The sequence below is a fragment of the Somniosus microcephalus genome, chromosome 34 (assembly GCF_052327205.1).
Source record: "Somniosus microcephalus isolate GS21.2 chromosome 34, FLI_Smic_1.0, whole genome shotgun sequence".
Lineage (NCBI taxonomy): Eukaryota > Metazoa > Chordata > Chondrichthyes > Squaliformes > Somniosidae > Somniosus > Somniosus microcephalus.
This window is the reverse complement of record NC_141020.1, coordinates 8,842,480-8,856,318: the sequence shown is the minus strand read 5'-3', so window position 1 is coordinate 8,856,318 and position 13,839 is coordinate 8,842,480. Positions and strand designations below refer to the sequence as shown.

The 13,839-nt window shown below is 50.1% G+C and overlaps 1 pseudogene across 1 annotated transcript in view; it reads left to right on the top strand.

Moving 5' to 3' along the window:
• LOC147096734 (TNF receptor-associated factor 3-like) overlaps nucleotides 1-13,546 on the top strand; it is a 46,825-nt pseudogene extending 33,279 nt beyond the window's left edge. Inside the window, exons 7-10 of the transcript XR_015074542.1 lie at nucleotides 885-985; nucleotides 3,873-4,013; nucleotides 4,960-5,152; nucleotides 7,597-13,546. The product of XR_015074542.1 is annotated as a TNF receptor-associated factor 3-like (transcript). The remainder of the gene's footprint in view (nucleotides 1-884; nucleotides 986-3,872; nucleotides 4,014-4,959; nucleotides 5,153-7,596) is intronic.
• The last annotated feature ends 293 nt before the right edge of the window (nucleotides 13,547-13,839 follow it).

Genomic DNA, 13,839 nt, shown 5'->3' with positions numbered 1-13,839 from the left:
CATTGACAGAATCCAGCCCATATTCTCTGGAGTTTAGAAGAATGAGAGGTGATCTCATCAAAATGTACAAAATTCATAGAAGGGGATTGACAGGGTAGATGCTGAGAGGCTGTTTCCCCCTTGGTTGGAGAGTCTGGAACCAGGGGTCACAGTCTCAGGATACGGGGTCGGCCATTTAGGACCGAGATGAGGAGGAATTTCTTCACTCAGAGGGTGGTGAATCTTTGGAATTCTCTGCCCCAGAGGGCTGTGGAGGCTCAATCGTTGAGTATATTCAAGGCCGAGATCGCTAGATTTTTGGACTCCAGAGGAATCGAGGGATATGGGCAGCACGGTGGCATAGTGGTTAGCACTGTTGCCTCACAGCGCCAGGGACCCGGGTTCGAATCTGGCCTCGGGCGACCTGTCTGTGTGGAGTTTGCACATTCTCCCCGTGTTTGCGTGGGTTTCCTCCGGGTGCTCCGGTTTCCTCCCACAGTCCAAAGATGTGCGGGTTAGGTTGATTGGCTATGATAAATTGACCCTTAGTGTTAGGGGGGATTAAATACGTGGGGTTATGGGGATCGGGTGGGATATGTGTTGGTGCAGGCTCGATGGGCCGAAATGGCCTCTATCTGCACTGTGGGGTTTCTGTGATTCTGTGTGATTCTGTGAGATCGGGCGGGAAAGTGGAGTTGAGGTCGATGATCAGCCATGATCTTATTGAATGGCGGAGCAGGCTCGAGGGGCCGGGTGGCCGACTCCTGCTCCTATTTCCTATGTTCTTAGATAATGTACTTCAAACCCCAACCCCAAATCCCACACTGTCCAGCTCTGTAACATAGGCTGAGTGCGGCTTGCTAATCAGTGAGGCCGTTAAAATGTTTTATTCTTTCAACAAACAGGGAACAAGTCGACGAACTAAAGAACACGAAATCCAGTCGGCCCATGAGCTCTTGCTACCGGTGTTGTTAAAAAATTAAAAAACAAGGCACTGGAGGAAAAGGTAATGGATCCGGACTGCCAGGGATGTGCGGTGTTGTTTCTGGTTTAGACACTGGGATGGAGTCTCCCAATCTATGCAGGAGGAACTCAGGCCAACTGGGCTGCGTCCTGGTGCAGTCGGCAGCGTGCCTGACTGCCCCGCACCCTCATCTGCAACTCTGGGGGATGGAAGCCAGCGCAGGCAGTCCAGAAATTTTGTGGGAAATTTATATTGTATAAGTTGGTACTCTGCATGTGCATCCTGTTGGTCTTACATAAGACAAGACTTGGAGAGGGAGAGAGGGGCGAGAGAGAGGGGAGGAGGACGAGAGAGCGGGGAGAGAGAGGACAGAGGGGGGAGAGAGAGAAAGAGGGGAGAGAGAGGGGGAGAGATGGAAGAGAGAGGGGGGAGAGAGAGAGATGGAAGAGAGAGAGGGGGGAGAGAGAGATGGAAGAGAGGGTGTAGAGAGAGAGAGGGGGAGAGGGAGAGGGGGGAGAGAGGGAAAGAGGGGAGAGAGAGGGGAGAGAGAGAGGAGAGAGGGGGGAGAGAGAGAGGGGGGAGAGAGAGGGGGAGAGAGAGAGAGGGGTGAGAGAGAGGGGGGGAGAGAGAGAGAGGGGCGAGAGAGAGAGGGGGGAGAGAGAGAGAGGGGGAGAGAGATAGAGAGGGGGGGGAGAGAGATAGAGAGGGGGAGAGAGAGAGGGGGGAGAGAGAGAGAGGGAGAGGGGGAAAGAGAGAGAGAGGGAGGGGAGAGAGAGAGAGCAGGGAGAGAGAGAGGGGGAGGGAGAGAGAGAGAGGGGGAGAGAGAGGTGGAAAGAGCGAGGGAGAGAGAGAGAGGGAGGGGGGAGAGAGAGAGGGGGGAGAGAGAGAGGGAGAGAGAGTGAGAGAGGGGGGAGAGAGAGGGGGGAGAGAGGGAGCGGGGGGAGAGAGAGGGAGAGAGAGAGAGGTGGAGAGAGCGAGGGAGAGAGAGAGAGAGGGAGGGGGAGAGAGAGAGAGGGGAGAGAGAGAGAGCGAGAGAGAGAGAGGGGGGGAGAGAGAAAAGGGGGGGTGAGAGAGAGGGGAGAGAGAGGGGGGGAGAGAGAGAGAGAGGGAGAGAGAGAGGGGAGAGAGAGAGAGAGGGCGAGAGAGAGGGAGAGAGGGGAGAGAGAGAGCGAGGGGGAGAGAGGGGAGGGGAGGGGGGGAGAGAGAGAAAGGGGAGAGCGAGAGACGGAGAGAGAGAGGGGTAGAGAGATCCCCAATTCCTTTGATTCCCTTAGTGCCCAAGATGGATGAATGGGACTTGGTGGGAGTCCATTGGGCTGTCAATTCCTGTAGGTCCATGAGGGAGCATCGGCATTCGATGTTAGACCGAGCTCAGAGAGTGTCTGTGTCAGCGAGATGTATATCTGAGGAATGCACACTGTGCATGACCTGTCACCTTTGGTCTTTTTACAACGAAATTGAGATATTTGCATACTGAGCAAATGCTGGTGCAGCACCCTTTGGTGCAGTAAAAGGTTCAGAGGCATTTTCTTTCAGTTAGCTAACTCCCAGGCCCTCACCATCCTGCTCCAGCCACAGGTCCCACTCTCCCGTCTCCATTCCCAGGTCCCACTCTCCCATCTCCAATCCCAGGTCCCACTCTCCCGTCTCCATTCCCAGGTCCCACTCTCCCATCTCCAATCCCAGGTCCCACTCTCCCGTCTCCAATCCCAGGTCCCACTCTCCCGTCTCCATTCCCAGGTCCCACTCTCCCGTCTCCATTCCCAGGTCCCACTCTCCCATCTCCAATCCCAGGTCCCACTCTCCCGTCTCCATTCCCAGGTCCCACTCTCCCGTCTCCATTCCCAGGTCCCACTCTCCCGTCTCCATTCCCAGGTCCCACTCTCCCATCTCTATTCCCAGGTCCCACTCTCCCATCTCCAATCCCAGGTCCCACTCTCCCGTCTCCATTCCCAGGTCCCACTCTCCCGTCTCCAATCCCAGGTCCCACTCTCCCGTCTCCAATCCCAGGTCCCACTCTCCCGTCTCCATTCCCAGGTCCCACTCTCCCATCTCCATTCCCAGGTCCCACTCTCCCGTCTCCAATCCCAGGTCCCACTCTCCCATCTCCATTCCCAGGTCCCACTCTCCCATCTCCATTCCCAGGTCCCACTCTCCCGTCTCCAATCCCAGGTCCCACTCTCCCGTCTCCAATCCCAGGTCCCACTCTCCCGTCTCCAATCCCAGGTCCCACTCTCCCATCTCCATTCCCAGGTCCCACTCTCCCGTCTCCAATCCCAGGTCCCACTCTCCCGTCTCCAATCCCAGGTCCCACTTTCCCGTCTCCAATCCCAGGTCCCACTCTCCCGTCTCCATTCCCAGGTCCCACTTTCCCGTCTCCAATCCCAGGCCCCACTCTCCCTTCTCTATACCCAGGACCCAACCATCCCTCCTCCCCCAAGCTCTATCATTCCCAGATTTGGGAAATTGGGAGTAAGTTGAAAGAAAGCAGCGAGATGAAGGACGGCCGATAATAAAGGGTGAAAATGATGCAAGCGGGGAGAGTGAAACTAAAATTCAGACGGTGACGTTCAACTTTGGGGAAATGCAACTTACGCTCGGCTGATTCCATTTGAAAAAGATATGCCCAATGCAAAAACCCTGATTTGCTCAATTTGGGTCGAAGCACAGCTTAGAGTTCAGGTTCTGCACCAAGCTGTCTTTCCCATTCCAAACTGAACCAACAAAACCCAGGCTGAGTCTAGTTTCATTGCTCCATCCCCCAAACCCCTCCATTGGTATCGGTTTATAGGTGGAGCACCATTCTGGGAAAGAGGGTAGAGGTCAATGCAGCTATTAATAGGTGCGAATTAACCTTGTAAAAATGTCTTGACAATCTTTTCTGGATTGGAAACCTTCTTAAAAAGTGTTTTTTTGTTTTTATCCCCAGGTCTCAAAACTTGAGAGCGAGGTGAAGGAGAAGATGACCGCTTTACAAATGTTGTCCAGTCAGTTTCAGCAAATGGAGAAGGAAATGTCGTTAACAAGTCAATCAGTAAACAGAAGTGACATAAAACTAAACCAATCACAGGTCAGTTCTGCAGCAAAAAATTCAATTCCACCTATCACGGGTCAAGTTCACGCAGTAAAATCGACCAATCACAAGTCACTTTCACAAGGAAACCATGGCCAATTGTAGATCAGCTTCTCTGAGAAAACTTTAGCAATTCCACACTGCAAATTCAGCCAATCACAGGCCAGGTACACACACAGCAAACTCAACCAATCACAGGTCAGCTGCTCACTGCACACTCAACCAATCACAGCTCAGTTACACACACACACACACACACACACACACAACAAACTCAACCAATCACAGGTCAGTGCCACAGCACAAACTCAACCAATCACAGGTCAGTGCCACAGCACAAACTCAACCAATCACAGGTCAGTTCCATACAACAAACTCAACCAATCACAGGTCAGTGCCACAGCACAAACTCAACCAATCACAGGTCAGTTCCATACAACAAACTCAACCAATCACAGGTCAGTGCCACAGCACAAACTCAACCAATCACAGGTCAGTTCCATACAACAAACTCAACCAATCACAGGTCAATTCCCTACAGCAAACTCAACCAATCACAGGTCAGTTCCATACAGCAAACTCAACCAATCACAGGTCAGTGCCACACTGCAAATTCAGCCAATCACAGGCCAGGTACACAGAGCAAACTCAACCAATCACAGGTCAGTTCCATACAGAGAACTCAACCAATTACAGGTCAGTTCCATACAGAGAACTCAACCAATCACAGGTCAGTTCCATACAGAGAACGCAACCAATCACAGGTCAATTCCATACAGCAAACTCAACCAATCACAGGACAGTTCCATGCAGAAAACTTGTCCATGGAGCCAGCTCACCCAATCATATTTACTGTTACCGTCCCGGTAGCGCATGTCCAACCCCAACTGCCACCACTGTCGTGTGACAACTAAACAGTGGCAAAATCTATTCTCTGTTGCAGAAAACACTGGCTGTGCACACAGATAAGCTGTATCAGGTTGAATGTGAGCTGTTGGAGAGGCGCAAGCTGGAAGAAAATCTAAAGCGAGACATCCTGTTGGTAAAATATAGCGCAGAGAACGTGGCCAGCAGAGTGTCATCGCTAGAAAATGGCCAAAGCATGCCATGCCTCTATCGGGGCAACAGTGGCCCAGGTGAGTGCGATGGAGTTTAAGTGACAAACAATTAAGCGTCAAAGGAGAAGTATGAAGAATTTGATTTGTAGACACTTGGGTTGCCAGGAGTTGTAGGTGAGTTACGTTGCATTCCTTTCACTGTTTAGGGCAAGACCCAGTCCATGTTTTGTTTAAGAAGAGTGGTTAGCAAAGCACATGGGATCTTGGGCTTCATAAATAGAGGTATTGAGTACAAAAGTAGAGAAGTTATGCTGAACCTTTATAAGGCGCTGGTTAGGCCACACCTGGAGTATTGCGTCCAGTTCTGGTCACCACACTTTAGGAAGGATGTGAAGGCCCTTGAGAGGGTGCAGAGATTTACCAGAATGGTTCCGGGGATGGGGGATCTTAGCTACAAGGACAGGTTGGAGAAGCTGGATTTGTTTTCATTAGAGCAAAGGAGGTCGCGGGGTGATTTGATCGAGGTGGACAAGATTATGACGGGTTTGGATAGGCTAGACGGGGAAAGGCTGTTCCCACTAGTTGATGGTACAAGGACTAGGGGACACAGATTTAAGGTTTTGGGCAAGAGATACAGGGGGGATGTGAGGAAAAACTTTAGGCAGCGAGTGATGAGGACCTGGAACTCGCTGCCGACGGAAGTGGTGGAAGCGGAGACACTCAATGTTTTCAAGGGGAGACTGGATAGGCACTTGAGGGAAATGAACCTTCAGGGCTACGGGGATAGAGCGGGGGAATGGAGCTGACTGGATTGCTCTACAGAGAGAGCCGGCGCGGACTCGATGGGCCGAATGGCAACCTTCTGTGCCGTTATGGCTCTATGACCCTATTCTATGCTCCATCATAGACATAGTTCAGAAAGGATGTAAAGCGCTTTGGGACATCCTGAGGCCGTGAAAGGTGCTATATAAATGCCTTTCTTTCTTTAAGGGATTACAGAGCTGGGGGCTGCAGAGTGATGCGTTACCTGCAAAACACATGGGTTCAAGTGGGTTTTAAACAGAATATTCAAATAGCGTTTGTCATAAATCGCAACTTCTGCAAGAAGTAACTCAGGAAGTACTACTGAACGGCCAGCTGAGGGCGCCGTCCGAGGCGTGGGCCCAACTTGGCCAGAGACAATCTGGAAACAGGAAGCTAGTGACTACTAACTAGACCTCCATGTTCTGTTACAAGTCGATTAAAGCTTTGCTTTATGTACAACCAAGTGCGTAGTGAGTCTTTATTACGTCAGCGTTTAAAGCAGGGGAATAGTTCCAAAGATGCCAGCTTGACAGGAATCGGTTTGTAAATTGTTCAGAGTTTTGACCAATCAGGATTCACTACAGAGGTGTGGGGTGTTAATACTCATTTGTTTTGAAGAATTCCGATGATGCGTGAAGATGTTGTGTGTCGCAAGATGAAGGATTGGTCCAATTTCGGAGTGAGGTTGAGCAGAGGCGAGATACTTTTTCACAAGAAAGGGTGGTCACTAACCTTCTTTGATGGAGGTCCCATCACACGTCTCAAAGGCAATTATGAATCCCACAAGGGTTGCAGTGGAGACCTTATTTTTATCCCCCTCTCTCCATCTGCTACAAACTACCTTCTGTCTCATTCACATTTTTTGGAAAGAAGCAGACGGTTTAACGTCTCATCTGAAAGACGGCACCTCTGACAGTGCAGCACTCCCTCAGTACTGGTACTGGGAGTGTCAGCCTAGATTTTATGCTCAAGTCTCTGGAGTGGGACCTGAACCCACAAACCTTCTGACTCAGAGGAGAGAGAGTGCTACCCACTGAACCACTGGCTGACCACCTAGAAAGAATAGAAAAGCAGATGAATTTCTATAGCGCCTTTCACGACCACCGGACGTCCCAAAGCGCTTTACAGCCAATGAAGTATTTTTGAAGTGGAGTCACTGTTGTGATGTGGGCGAGAGTGCTGCCCACTGAACCATTGGCTGACCGGCTGGAAAGAGTAGAAAAGCAGAAGAGGTTGATTAGGTGATGCTGTAAGCTTTGGATTTTAAACCAGCTTGACACGCCCCCCCCCCCCCACTTTTTTTTTGAGTTTTAAAACAGTGAGGCTAGATGCAGGAAGGATGTTCCCGATGGCTGGGGAGTCCAGAACCAGGGGCCACAGTCTAAAGATAAGGGGTAAGCCATTTAGGACAGAAATGAGGAGGAATTTCTTCACCCAGAGAGTGGTGAACCTGTGGAATTCTCTACCACAGAAGGCAGTGGAGGCTAATTCATTAAATATATTCAAGAAGGAGTTGGATATATTTCTTAAGGCTAAAGGGATCAAGGGGTATGGGGAGAAAGCAGGAACAGGGTACTGAATTTGGATGATCAGCCATGATCTCATTGAATGGCGGAGCGGGTTCGAGGGGCCGAATGGCCGACTCCTGCTCCTATCTTCTATGTTTCTATGCTACGGGAAATGATGAATCCTCCGTGTGTTTTTTTTTTTGGTTTCAGCGTCGGTCGAGCATCAAGTCGGCCAACACGACAACATGCTGAGTGTCCACGAAGTCCGTCTGGCCGAGATCGACCTGCGCTTCCAGTTGCTGGAGACGGCGAGCTACAACGGGAGGCTGATCTGGAAAATCCGGGACTACGCGCGGCGGAAACGGGAGGCGGTGTCCGGGACCACGCTGTCGCTCTACAGCCAGCCGTTCTACACCGGCTCCTTCGGCTACAAGATGTGCGCCCGGGTCTACCTCAACGGGGACGGCATGGGCAAGGGGACCCACCTGTCGCTGTTCTTTGTGGTGATGCAGGGCGAGTACGACCCTCTGCTGCCCTGGCCGTTCAAGCAGAAGGTGACGCTCACCTTACTGGACCAGGGGCCCTCCAAGCTGCACGTGTCGGACACGTTCAAGCCGGACCCCAACAGCAGCAGCTTCAGGAGGCCCCAGACGGAAATGAACGTCGCGTCCGGCTGCCCCCTTTTCGTGACCCAGACCGTGCTGGAGAACGAGACGCACCGGTACGTCAAGGACGACACGATTTTCATCAAGATTGCGGTGGACATTTCGGACACGCTGGAGCTCTGAAACCCGCCGCTCGGTCTGTATTGAAAGGCATTGTGCAATAGTCCTACGATCACTGACTGATCACGTTGAAAGCTTTCTGAACCGTGCTTGGCACAGTCCGTCCAACATCCAAAAAGCCTTTCACTTTTCATCACTAAGATCTGGGGCCAGAACAGTAAATTGTAAAGCTGTAATAATTTCTTTTGTAAATAGTATCAAATCCATCTAAACCCTTTAATATTATAATATATATTCATATATATATATATAAATATATATATACACTGCTATTAGCCACTAATCCCCCTACCCCCAATTCTAGGGGTCAATATCTGGCTGACCTCATCCCTTTGGTCATGTGGTAGAATACTTGGCAGCTAATAATGCCAATAAATGTATAGAGAGAATCAGATGGCTGAGGAATAAGAGAGACCGAAGAGAAGGAGGAAAGAATGGATTTTAGTAAGCTAAATAAAGGAGAAATGGTAATGAAGGTGGAGGGAGAATTGGGAGTAAACGAGTGAGAGAAACAGGAGTGAAGGAGAGAGAGAGAAACGGGAGTGAAGGAGAGAAACAGGAGTGAAGGAGAGAGAGAGAAACGGGAGAGAAGGAGTAGGGAGGAATAAAAAAGCATTGTGTGGAAGATTGGCATTGATGACTTTGTGGTGTGTTCGGGGCCTTGAGTTGACCGACCTAACTCCCTCTGAACTTGCAGCACTCCGTTCTCTCCGATCCAACCCTAACATTATCATTAAACCTGCTGATAAGGGTGGTGCTGTTGTTGTTTGGCGAACCGACCTCTACCGTGCGGAAGCTGAACGCCAACTCTCCAACACCTCCTCCTACCTCCGCCTGGACCATGACCCCACTAGCAAACATCAAGCCATTGTTTCCAAGTGTGTCACTGACCTCATCTCCTCTGGAGATCTTCCCTCCATGGCCGCCAACCTCATAGTCTCCCAACCCCGCACAGCCCGCTTCTACCTCCTTCCCAAGATCCACAAACAGGACTGCCCTGGTAGACCCATCGTTTTAGCCTGTTCTTGCCCCACGGAACTTATCTCTTCCTATCTCGACTCTATTTTTTCTCCCCTTGTCCAGTCTCTTCCCACCTACATTCGCGACTCTTCCGACGCCCTCCGTCACTTTAACAGTTTCCAGTTTCCTGGCCCCACCTGTCTCCTTTTCACTGGACGTCCAATCCCTCTACACCTCCATCCCCCACCAGAACGGCCTTCGGGCGCTCCGTTTCTTCCTTGAACAGAGGCCCGACCAGTCCCCATCCACCACCACCCTCCTCCGCCTGGCTGAACTTGTTCTCACATTGAACAACTTCTCCTTTGACTCCACTCACTTCCTCCAAATTAAAGGTGTTGCTAGCTATGGGAACCTGCATGGGCCCTAGCTATGCCTGCCTGTTCATGGGATATGTGGAACATTCTTTGTTCCAGTCCTACTCAGGTCCCCTCCCTCACCTCTTTTTCCGGTACATTGATGACTGTATTGGTGCCGTTTCCTGTTCTCGCCCTGAACTGGATAAGTTCATTCACTTTGCTTCCAATTTCCACCCTGCCCTCACCTTCACATGTCCATCTCCGACTCTTCCCTTCCCTTCCTTGACTTCTCCGTCTCCATTTCTGGCGATCGGCTTTCAACAAACATCCACTGCTAGCCCACCGACTCCCACAGCTACCTGGACTACACTTCCTCCCACCCCGCTTCTGTAAGGACTCTATTCCATTCTCCCAGTTTCTCCGTCTCCGCCGCATCTGTTCTGACGATGCCACCTTCCATACTAGTGCTTCTGACATGTCTTCCTTTTTCCTCAACCGAGGATTCCCCTCTACCGTGGTTGACACGGCCCTTGACCGTGTCCGTTCTATTTCCCGCACTTCTGCTCTCACCCCTGCCCCTCCCTCCCAGAACCATGATAGGGTTCCCCTTGTCCTCACCTTTCACCCGACCAGCCTCCACATTCAACGGATCATCCTCCGCCATTTCCGCCACCTCCAACGTGATCCCACCACCAAACACATCTTCCCCTCACCTCCCCTTTCAGCATTCCGAAGGGACCGCTCCCTCCGCGACACCCTGGTCCACTCCTCAATCACCCCCAACAGCCCTGCTCCTTCACCTGGCACCTTCCCGTGCAAGCGCAGGAGATGCAACACCTGCCCTTTTACCTCCTCCCTTCCCACTGTCCAGGGTCCCAAACACCCCTTCCAGGTGAAACAGCGATTTACTTGTACTTCTTGCGATCTAGTATACTGTATTCGCTGCTCACGATGTGGCCTCCTCTACATTGGGGAGACCAAACGCAGATTGGGTGACCGCTTTGCGGATCACCTCCGTTCAGTCCGTAAGGGTGACCCTGAGCTTCCGGTCGCCTGTCACTTTAATTCACCGCTTCACTCCCACTCTGATCTCTCTGTCCTCGGGCTATTGCATTGTTCCAATGAAGCTCAACGTAAGCTCGAGGAACAGCACCTCATCTTTCGATTGGGCACTTTACAGCCTGCCGGACTCAACATTGAGTTCAACAATTTCAGATAATTATCCCTGCCCTCATTTTTCATGCAGTATGATTTTTGCCATTCCCATTTGCAACATTTTATCTTTCCTGCCTCTTACAAAAGTACAGGATATTCTTTCAATTCCTTCCTCCCCTCCTAACCCCCCCCCCCTCCTGTCTCTGCACCTGCTTAATATCTGTTACATCTCCAGCTTTTTCCAGTTCTGATGAAGGGTCCCGGACCTGAAACGTTAACTCTGTTTCTCTCTCCACGGATGCTGCCTGGCCTGCTGAGTATTTCCAGCATTTTCTGTTGTTATTTCAGATTTCCAGCATCCGCAGTATTTTGCAATTACGCTAGATATATTAATTGCCCTTCTCCCTCCCCCTCCTTCCCCCACCACCACCACCCTCCCAAAAATCCTGCTGCCCCCACTTCTGGTTGGCTGCTGTGGAAATGACCATTACCGGGGTAAGTGATTTGCCCCGGTGGGAAAATTCCTACCAACTTCCTCACTCACGGTGCTCCGGCACGATTCGCTGGCCATCTACTGCAGTTTGTATTAAAGAATCTCAGACGCTGAGCCAACAGCATTTCTGAGCCAACCAATGTGATCCTGAATCACTTGCCCTGTGCTCAGTCTCGCCGCCGGGACCAAGCGGGTCATACCCGCGCTTCAGTTTGCTTTACGTATTTCCAGTTTCATTTTTCGCTCTCTGAGTGAGCTTGATAATTCAGTGTCTGTCTCGTGTCAAACCATGTATCTAACGATGTCCACCTTTTGGCCAATTTTCGACTGTAGACCCACGCCTACTGGGAAATTAGTTGAGGTGACTCCAAATCATTTTTCTTAGGAGCACTGCAGCTAGCAGGGAGAAAGGAATTTTAACCTGAAGGAAATTAGACAAGGTTCAAAGTGACATCTCTTCCTAGGAACATCGGAATAAGAACAGGCCATTCAGCCCCTCGAGCCTGTTCCGACATTCAATTAGATCACGGCTGATCTGCATTTACCTGCCTTGGTTCCGTATCTCTTAATACTCTTACCCAAGAAAAATCTATCAATAGCAAAATACTGCGGATGCTGGAAATCCGGAATAACAACAGAAAATGCTGGAAAAACTCAGCAGGCCGGGCAACATCCGTGGAGGGAGAAACGGAGTTAACGTTTCAGGTCGAAACCCTTCGTCAGAACTGAGAAAAAAGCAGGAAATGGAAAGCAAGTTTAGGGGCTGGGAAAAGGGAGGGGAGGAAAGAACAAAAGGGAAGGTCAGTGATAGGATAGAAAGCAGGAGAGATTAAGAGACATTGAGAGATATTCAAGGCGAGAGGAGGTGGTAATGGGACAGGTTAAGGAACAAAGGATGGCTCTAGATGGAGTGTGAATTGCGCTGGCAGAATGAAGGACAGCTATCAATCTCAGTTGTGAAATTTTCAGTTGACCCCCAGCCTCAACAGCTTTTTGGGGAGAGAGAGTTCCAGATTTCCACTACCCTTTGTGTGAAGAAGTGCTTCTTGACATTGTCAAGGATGGCAAAGGAGCTCCCTAGGGAGCTGCCAGCTGACATCCACCCCTGAACGGCCTGGCTCTAATTTTAAGGTTGTGTCTCCTTGTTCTGGACTCCACACCACCAGAGGAAATAGTTTCTCTCTCTCCCTACCCTATCAACTCCTTTAATCATCTTAAACACCTCGATTAGATCGCCCCTTACTCTTCTACACTCGAGGGAGTACAGTTGTCATCCCATTTATCATTGCAAAAATCGGAATTGCTTTCAACTTCAAGCTGAGGGATTTATGTCTCGGAATTGTGCTGCTCACCCAGAAATGCAAAGAGAACGTCATGAAAATTCAAGAACACGGATTTAAAATAACTGGCAAAAGAACCAAAGGGGGAGATGAGGAGAAATCTTTTTTAAGCAGCGAGCTGTGGTGATCTGGAACGCGCTGCCTGAAAAGGAGATTCAATAGTAACTTTCAAAGGGGAATTGGATAAACACTTAAAGGGAAAATCTTCCAGGGCTATGGGGAAAGAGCAGGGGGGGCGGGGGGAGTGGGACTAATCGGAGAGCTCTTTCAAAGAGCCGGCACAAACACGATGGTTATTTTAAGCTACGCTTGTAGACCACCTCGATCCAGTGTGGCAGGAGGCAGCGACACTAAAACAAAGCGACGTTGGCAATATCTCGGATGTTGCACGGCGCCGTTAAGGTAGGATAGCAAAATACTGCGGATGCTGGAAATCCGAAATAACAACAGAAAACGCTGGAAAAACTCAGCAGGCCAGGGCAGCATCCGTGAAGAGAGAAACGGAGTCAACGTTTCAGGTCGAAGACCTTTCGTCAGAACTGGAAAAAAAAGCAGGAAAAGGGAATAGATTTTAAAACAAGTGGGGGCCGTTAAGGTAGAGTCACTATTCTGGACCGATGAGATCAAATAGTACAAAGTTTGAACCTGCCGTGTGATCCTGTGAGACCTCCCACCAGCGTCCTTCCACACTCTCCCCGTATTAGTTTAAGGAACATCCATCAACGGTTTGAGCTGCTCCTTCACGAACAAGGCTATGCTGTTTATGTCAGAAATAGGGACAGAATCCCAGAACGTGATTCCCGATTAAAAAGCGAGAGATCCCATTCGATCAAAAATGGATTTTGACTCATTCCGTCCCCATGACGCCCCGTCAAAGGCCAACAAAGGATCTGGTTCTCTGACCCGGCGTGAGTTTGAAACCCTGCGTCCTACCTTCTTTTCTTTTTATCCTTTCTTTCAAGCGAGGCCCGCTAGGGCTCGTTACTAAGCTGCAGCTTTGCTTTAATTTATATGTGTAACTTTAGTAACGTTCCCCAATATGGGTACTGTGAAATAAAATACTGATGTTGACCCTGGTGTCTCTCTCTTCTTTCGAAGCTGACTAAATAAGGGCTCAATTTTTTAAATAAATGATTGTTTTGAAATGTATCCTTGTTGCTGGGCGTGATTCCAGAGGGACTGGTAGACAGGAGCATGGGTTGGTCACTCAGCCCATTCTACCCGCTCCGCCATGTTTTCAACCCCTTTATATCTCAAGTTCCTGCCTCTTCTCTGCAATCCCTTTGTTACGTCCGTGTATAATAAGAAATGGACTGCAGAGAACGGTACAACAGATGTTTACTCAACGTGGTTCAAACTGCAAC